The sequence below is a fragment of the Cucurbita pepo genome, chromosome 8 (genome assembly GCF_057944985.1).
Source record: "Cucurbita pepo subsp. pepo isolate OVF chromosome 8, ASM5794498v1, whole genome shotgun sequence".
In the NCBI taxonomy this organism is placed as follows: Eukaryota; Viridiplantae; Streptophyta; class Magnoliopsida; order Cucurbitales; family Cucurbitaceae; genus Cucurbita; species Cucurbita pepo.
In genome coordinates this window covers 6,645,958-6,652,869 of record NC_141805.1, presented here as the reverse complement: position 1 = coordinate 6,652,869, position 6,912 = coordinate 6,645,958, and the positions used below count along the sequence as shown (strand labels likewise).

General features: G+C 35.9%; 1 pseudogene; it reads left to right on the top strand.

Moving 5' to 3' along the window:
• The first annotated feature begins 6,008 nt into the window (after nt 1-6,008).
• On the top strand, nt 6,009-6,416 carry LOC147791451 (14 kDa proline-rich protein DC2.15 pseudogene; annotated as a pseudogene).
• The last annotated feature ends 496 nt before the right edge of the window (nt 6,417-6,912 follow it).

Genomic DNA, 6,912 nt, shown 5'->3' with positions numbered 1-6,912 from the left:
GTCCAGGTGAGCGCCCGGAGGATTCACGCTCGCACGTGTGGGTCATGTGTAAAGAAGTACTACACATCCAATTTGTTCGAGATTTGAGGTCACTCCTAGATGAGTTAGAGTTCGATCCCAAGAGCATGTTGCACGTGTTTACATCAGCATGACCCCTACAATGGGTCACTTACTGAGTATTCTTCGAAATACTCAAGCTGTGTGCCAAATATCATTTTGCAGGTAAAGAGAAGACGCCCATGTATGGACGACGACGACATCGGAAATAGATACTATGGCAAGTGCATAAGGTAGTTGCATGTTTAAATTCTTAGTCATAGGAGTATAGGACGCTTTTATTTCATTATTTAGATTATTCCATTTGTAATATTCTTGTATTAATTTTAAATTCCGACGTTATATTTTGAAACACGTAAGACCGACAATGTGTTCTAGTAGTTTGAAGTGTTCTGAATGTGTTTTAAATTTTCCGTTATTTATGATGAGTATCTAAGAGTTATATTCCGCATTTAAGAGATGAGCATGAGACGTGGTAGCGACTCTGAGTATTTAAAAATTTAGGATCGTTACATAAAACATTAACTTGAGACTAAAGGAGAAGCTAAACCTTAATGGAAATGAGTGAATAAAAACGCCAAGCCGAATCAAATAAGTTAACAAATCAAAATTTGTTACCCATGCAGTATTAGAAATTCAGGACAAAGGGATGATCTTAGAGTCAAGGTCGAGTAAGCCATCGAGGCTAGAAATAAGTCACTTAGGTTGAGGCCACCTTGGTCGAGTTGAGAAAATCTTAATGAATAGCTTTACTGAGTAAGCCTAGGTCGAGGCAAACACCTTCATCCAAGTCTACGATGAATCTCTCTGCCTTTTTTGTCTTAATGTAGACCAATTTCGAGGCTAGGCTAAGCTCATTCGCCTCATGAATTCTTGGTGAATTCCTATTGTTTTATACATGTGGTCATGCTCAAGTAATACTCTTCTCATAATGTCGTGTGATTACACCACCATTAGGACTGAGAAACACATTTGTGCATCATCCTTGAACATGAACGATGCACAAGATACTTTATGGTCATCTAAACTCTTCAATAGATGAAATATCATCTCCATTATGAATCTATTCCTCCTTTCACTGACGTCATTCTGTTGAGGTGTGTATAGTGCTGTCAATTGATGTTCAATTCCAGCCTCTTCACAAAACCTGTTAAAAGTTTCTGAAGTGTACTCCTTGCCATTATCTGATCTTATAGTCTGAATCAAGCATGCACTTTCATTCTCAACTCTGGCTTTTAATTTCAAAATACGCCCGCTACTTCTGGCTGTTGCTTCAGCAAGAAGATCCAACACATTCTCGTTAGATCATAAATAAAAACAATGTAATAAAGATTACCATTTAATGATGTTGTTCGTTGACGACCACAAAGATCAGTATGAACCAGCTGCAGTTTTTTCGAGGCTCTCCATGAATGTTTAGGAAAGGGTTGCCTATGTTGCTCCCCAAAATTACAAGCACGGCAAAGAGGAATGTAATCATTAATGTTAGCGAGTCTTTTTACCAGCTTCTTTGACTACATCTAAAGCAAACCTCAATGATGAAAGTGCCCAAGTCTTTTGTGCCAAAACTCAGTGGCACTAGCTCTTGATATAAAGGTCATCTGCTCTCTCTCCATCGGATTTAGAGCAAAGCTTTTTCCTTTCATTTTGACATTGAACAAGTCTTTTGATATGAATCCAACAACTGATCACGTGCATGTACCCGAAAGACCGATTACAAGAAGCAAGGTTAAGAAGATTCAAGAGGCCTATACATTGCATCTTCAAAAGCTAGCTAGTGTACCGGTTGAAACAAAGACTTTTGAGCCCAAAAATCTTTATAGCATTAGTATATCAAATCAAGAAGATAATTGAGTGGCTGATATTGGAAAGTAATTAGAAGACTTGCCTTTGGTAGTTGAATTATCAATTAAGGAAATTATTAATGCCTTATTTTCTTCCTTTTATATTTAATAGCATTTATTAATTGTTTGTATGAATTGCCTTATATTCTTCGATTTTTATTTAATAGCATTTATTAGCATTTATTAGTAGTTGGTGGCTGAACTTTATTTTGTTAGGGTTATCTTCTAGGCAAATAAGGCACGTAATATTCATGTTTGGGGGATTTTGTTGAATACAGAAAAAACCTTTGTGTTTTGTTGATACCCTTTTGGTGTTATTCTTTTTCATACCTTGCTTTAGGTTTGATGTTTAAACCGATTCATTGAATTAGTTTTGATCAAGCTAATTCTGGAGTGAATTGTCTTGATATCTAAGAGTGTCCATCATAGATTCCAAGTTCGATCTAAGAGTCATTCAACTTCTAACCAGCTCTTGGTTGGAATCAATCCGTTAAGTTAGCTTTCTCTGTGAGCGTTTTGCAAGGATTCTGGAAGGACCTCTAGCTTTGCAAAAATCAGCATTGTAGGCGCTTATCATTTGGTATCAGAGCATTTGGTCGACGTTCTTTGGCCGCTCTAGAGGTGAAATATTTTTATTGTTATTTTTTTTAATCAATTTTTTTGTCTCTCTCAGATGATCGAAAAAAAAAAAAAAAAAAAAAACCAGCCTTTACATTCTTGACCTATAACCAAAAGCCTACCTTTGAGTGTTAAACACGAGTATCCCTGAGTGAAATTTTTGTGAGAAGTGTGGAGAGGCCCCTTAATAACAAAATGTCACATAATGGAGAAGGAGTACCACCAGTACCAGATCTTAATACAACTATTCTTCAAGCAATTCAAGTTATGATGCAAATGATGATGGAAGATAGACAAGAAAGAAGGGCGCAACAACAAAGACAAGAACGAACATGAGAAGAAGATGAAGATATAGTAGTACAAGAAAGACAAGTTGTTGAAGGAAGATTGAGAGGAAGAAATAACCATGCAACTATTATGCAACCTAGAAGGATGGAAAGAGTACATGAAGATAGAGATGGAGGAGTTAAACTCAAAATCCCACCATTTTGTGGAACAGCAGATTCTGAGGCATACTTGCAATGGGAAAGAAAGATAGAGCATGTGTTTGATTGCAACACCTATAGTGAAAATAAGAAGATGAGACTTGCTATTGCCGAATTGACCAATCATGCTAGTGATTAGTACCAACATCTCAAATCCGAGAGAAGAAGAAAAGAGGAGGATCCAATAGAGACATGGGAAGAACTTAAAGAAGCCATGAGAAAAAGGTATGTTCCAAAACATTATGAAAGAAATTTGAAAACTAAATTGCAAGGTTTGAGGCAAGGAACAAAAAGTGTGGCGGAATATTATCAAGAGAGGGAAACTATGATGGAAAGAGCAAATGTTAGAGAAGAAGAAGAAGATACCATGTCTAGATTCCTTGGAGGTTTGAATCGAGAAATTGCTCATCTTGTTGACAGAAATCCACCACCATATCTGGAAGACATGTATCATTATGCTTTCAAAATTGAAGACCAATTGAAGGAAGAAAAAGAGCATTAAAAAAGGTACACATCACGAACTAACACCTTTTCAAATTCTAACACTTGGAACAAGGATAGTTTTGTGAATAGAAATGAATCAATGTCACCAAAAGAAAAGTTTGTAGCTGCTAAAAGAGTGGAAGCTGAGAGTTCCAATGGTAAAAAGAATGAAGCTTCAAAGACGGTAAAGGAGAAGTCTAGTTCTATTCAATGTTGGAAGTGTAAAGGGTTTGGACACATGAGCAAAGAGTGTGTTAATAAAAAAATTATGGTGATAAGGAATGGTATACTTGATTCAGATGATGAATGTGAGGATCATGATTCACAGCTTGTTGAAGAAATCGCAGCATATGATGATGAGTATGTTGAAGAAGGTAATTCCATATCTTTTATCACAAGAAGGGTACTCAATTTTCAAATCAAGGAAGAGAAATTTGAAGATCAAAGGGAAAACTTGTTCCACACAAGATGTTTGATCAAAGGAAACCCATGCAGCTTGGTGATTGATAGTGGAAGTTGCACAAATGTGGTAAGCAGCTTCCTTTTAAAAAGACTTCAACTTTCTGTCCATCCCCATCCAAAACCATACAAACTTCATTGGTTAACAAACAAATAAGAAATTAAGGTGAACTCCCAAGCTCTTATTTCTTTTACTCTTGGAAGATATAAAGATGAAGTTCTTTGTGATGTCGAACAAATACATGCGGGGGACATCTTATTCGGCCGACCTTGGCAATATGATAGAAATGTAACATTTGATGGTTTGATGAACAAGTATACTTTTACTTTGTGTGGGAAGAAATTTACTTTACTTCCATTGTCTCCATATGAAGTACATTGTGACCAATTGAAATTAGAGAAGAAAAGAAAAGAATTTGAAGAACAACAGTGGAGAGAAGAAACTAAGGGAAAGGTGAGAAAAAAAAAAAGTGGAAAAAAAAAACAATATTCAGTTCTTGTCCGGAAAAAACGAAGAATTTGATTTGAGGACAAATCCTTTTAAAGAAGGGGGGATGATATGAATCCAACAACTGATCACGTGCATCTACCCGAAGGACCGATTACAAGAAGCAAGGTTAAGAAGATTCAAGAGGCCTACACATTGCATCTTTAAAAGCTAGCTAGTGTACCGGTTGAAACAAAGAATTTTGAGCCCAAAAATCTTTATAGCATTAGTATATCAAATCAAGAAGATAATTGAGTGGCTGATATTGGAAAGTAATTAGAAGACTTGCCTTTGGTAGTTGAATTATCAATTAAGGAAATTATTAATGCCTTATTTTCTTCCTTTTATATTTAATAGCATTTATTAATAGTTTGTATGAATTGCCTTATATTCTTCGATTTTTATTTAATAGCATTTATTAGCATTTATTAGTAGTTGGTGGCTGAACTTTATTTTGTTAGGGTTATCTTCTAGGCAAATAAGGCACGTAATATTCATGTTTGGGGGATTTTGTTGAATACAGAAAAAACCTTTGTGTTTTGTTGATACCCTTTTGGTGTTATTCTTTTTCATACCTTGCTTTAGGTTTGATGTTTAAGCCGATTCATTGAATTAGTTTTGATCAAGCTAATTCTGGAGTGAATTGTCTTGGTATCTAAGAGTGACCATCATAGATTCCAAGTTCGATCTAAGAGTCATTCATCTTATAACCAGCTCTTTGTTGGAATCAATTCGTTAAGTTAGCTTTCTCTGTGAGCGTTTTGCAAAGATTCTAGAAGGACCTCTAGCTTTGCAAAAATCAGCATTGTAGGCGCTTATCATCTTTGCCACTACATCTCTAATCAATCACTGCTTATTTGCAAACAACACTTTATAGCCTATATCGAAGTTTAACGGTCCAATTTATGTTTTAAAATTCATTTTTGGATCCTAAATAAAAGTCTTTTTTTTTTTTTTAGAGATCTTTTATCTTATAACAATTTTCATCTTAAGTAGACTTTAAAAGATTTTAAAAGCATGCATGTAATAACAATCTTAGTCTTGTCATGTTTTAGAAGTTGTACTGTTATGTCATACTAACATCAATATATATCAAAACTCATTGTTAACATATATTTATCCGCTTTGACTCATTATATATCGCCGCCAATTTTACAATTTACTAGGGAGAGGTTTCCACACCCTTATGAAAAAAAAAAATGTTTCGTTACTCATTCAAAATGACGTGGAAACTCATATACTATTTTCCAACCATACAAACCACAATAATTTATTTTAAAAAATATTTGATATCTTATTATCGAACATCACTTCGTCTAGTTTGTAGGCCATTTGACATTTTTATAATACTTTAAAAAAAGACAAACTAATTAAAAACCCATCTCTCAAATCAATTCCTCAAAACTTAATAAAGTAACTGAAATAGTTAGGTGTTTCATATCCAGCAATTTATAAGGAATTTTTGTTTTAAAATACAACAAATTCCCAAACCCCATTTATAAAAACCCTAACACTTCTCATAATTCTTCACAAGCCATCGCACAAACCTACAAACCCTTCAATATCTCTCCACCAATGGCTTCCAAGCTCTCTTCGCCCATTCTCCTCCTCCTCCTCAACCTCCTCTTCTTCACTATGGTCAGCTCCACCTATGTCCCTTGCCCACCGCCGCCACACAAGCCCCACAAGCCCACCCCATCAAGGCAGCAACCATCACTCCCCAAGTGCCCCAGGGACACCCTCAAGCTTGGCGTCTGCGCCGACTTGCTGGACGATCTAGTGCACTTAGTGATCGGCTCACCACCAAAATCCCCATGCTGCACCCTAATCCAAGGCCTTGTTGACCTGGAAGCTGCTGTGTGCCTTTGCACTGCGGTGAAGGCCAGAGCCTTGGGTCTCAAGATTGACCTCTCAGTTTCCCTCAGCTTGCTTTTGAACTACTGTGGAAAGAAGGTTCCTTCGGGCTTCCAATGCCCTGCTTGAAACCAAATTCTTTCATTTCCGTTTCTTGTTTCTTCTTCAATTTTACATTTCAAAGTCGTGTTTAAATAATCAGTTTGGTCGTACGTCGTGTTATGATGGGTTTGGAAATCTTCTCAGAATTCCACCATCTTTTTATCGTTTCATTACAATGCAATGTAACATAATGGTACGTAGTTTTTTTTTTCAAATAAACAACGTTGTTCGTCTATTCTTGTGTCTTATTACAAATTTGACGATGCATATGTTTGAAACCTCAAATCTTGTTTCACCTGTGTCACTTGCATGAAATCATAATAAACCCTTAACTTCAAAATTTTCATGACGAAAAATTAAAGAGAGTAATATTAACACTCAAGTTTTAAATGACAATGTTGTTGAAAAATGTAGAGACCTCAATTTAATGAAAATATGGATGTCAGTGTAACAGCCCAAGTACGCCGCTAGTAGATATTATCCGTTTGGAATCGTTATGTATCGCCGTCAGCCTTACGGTTTT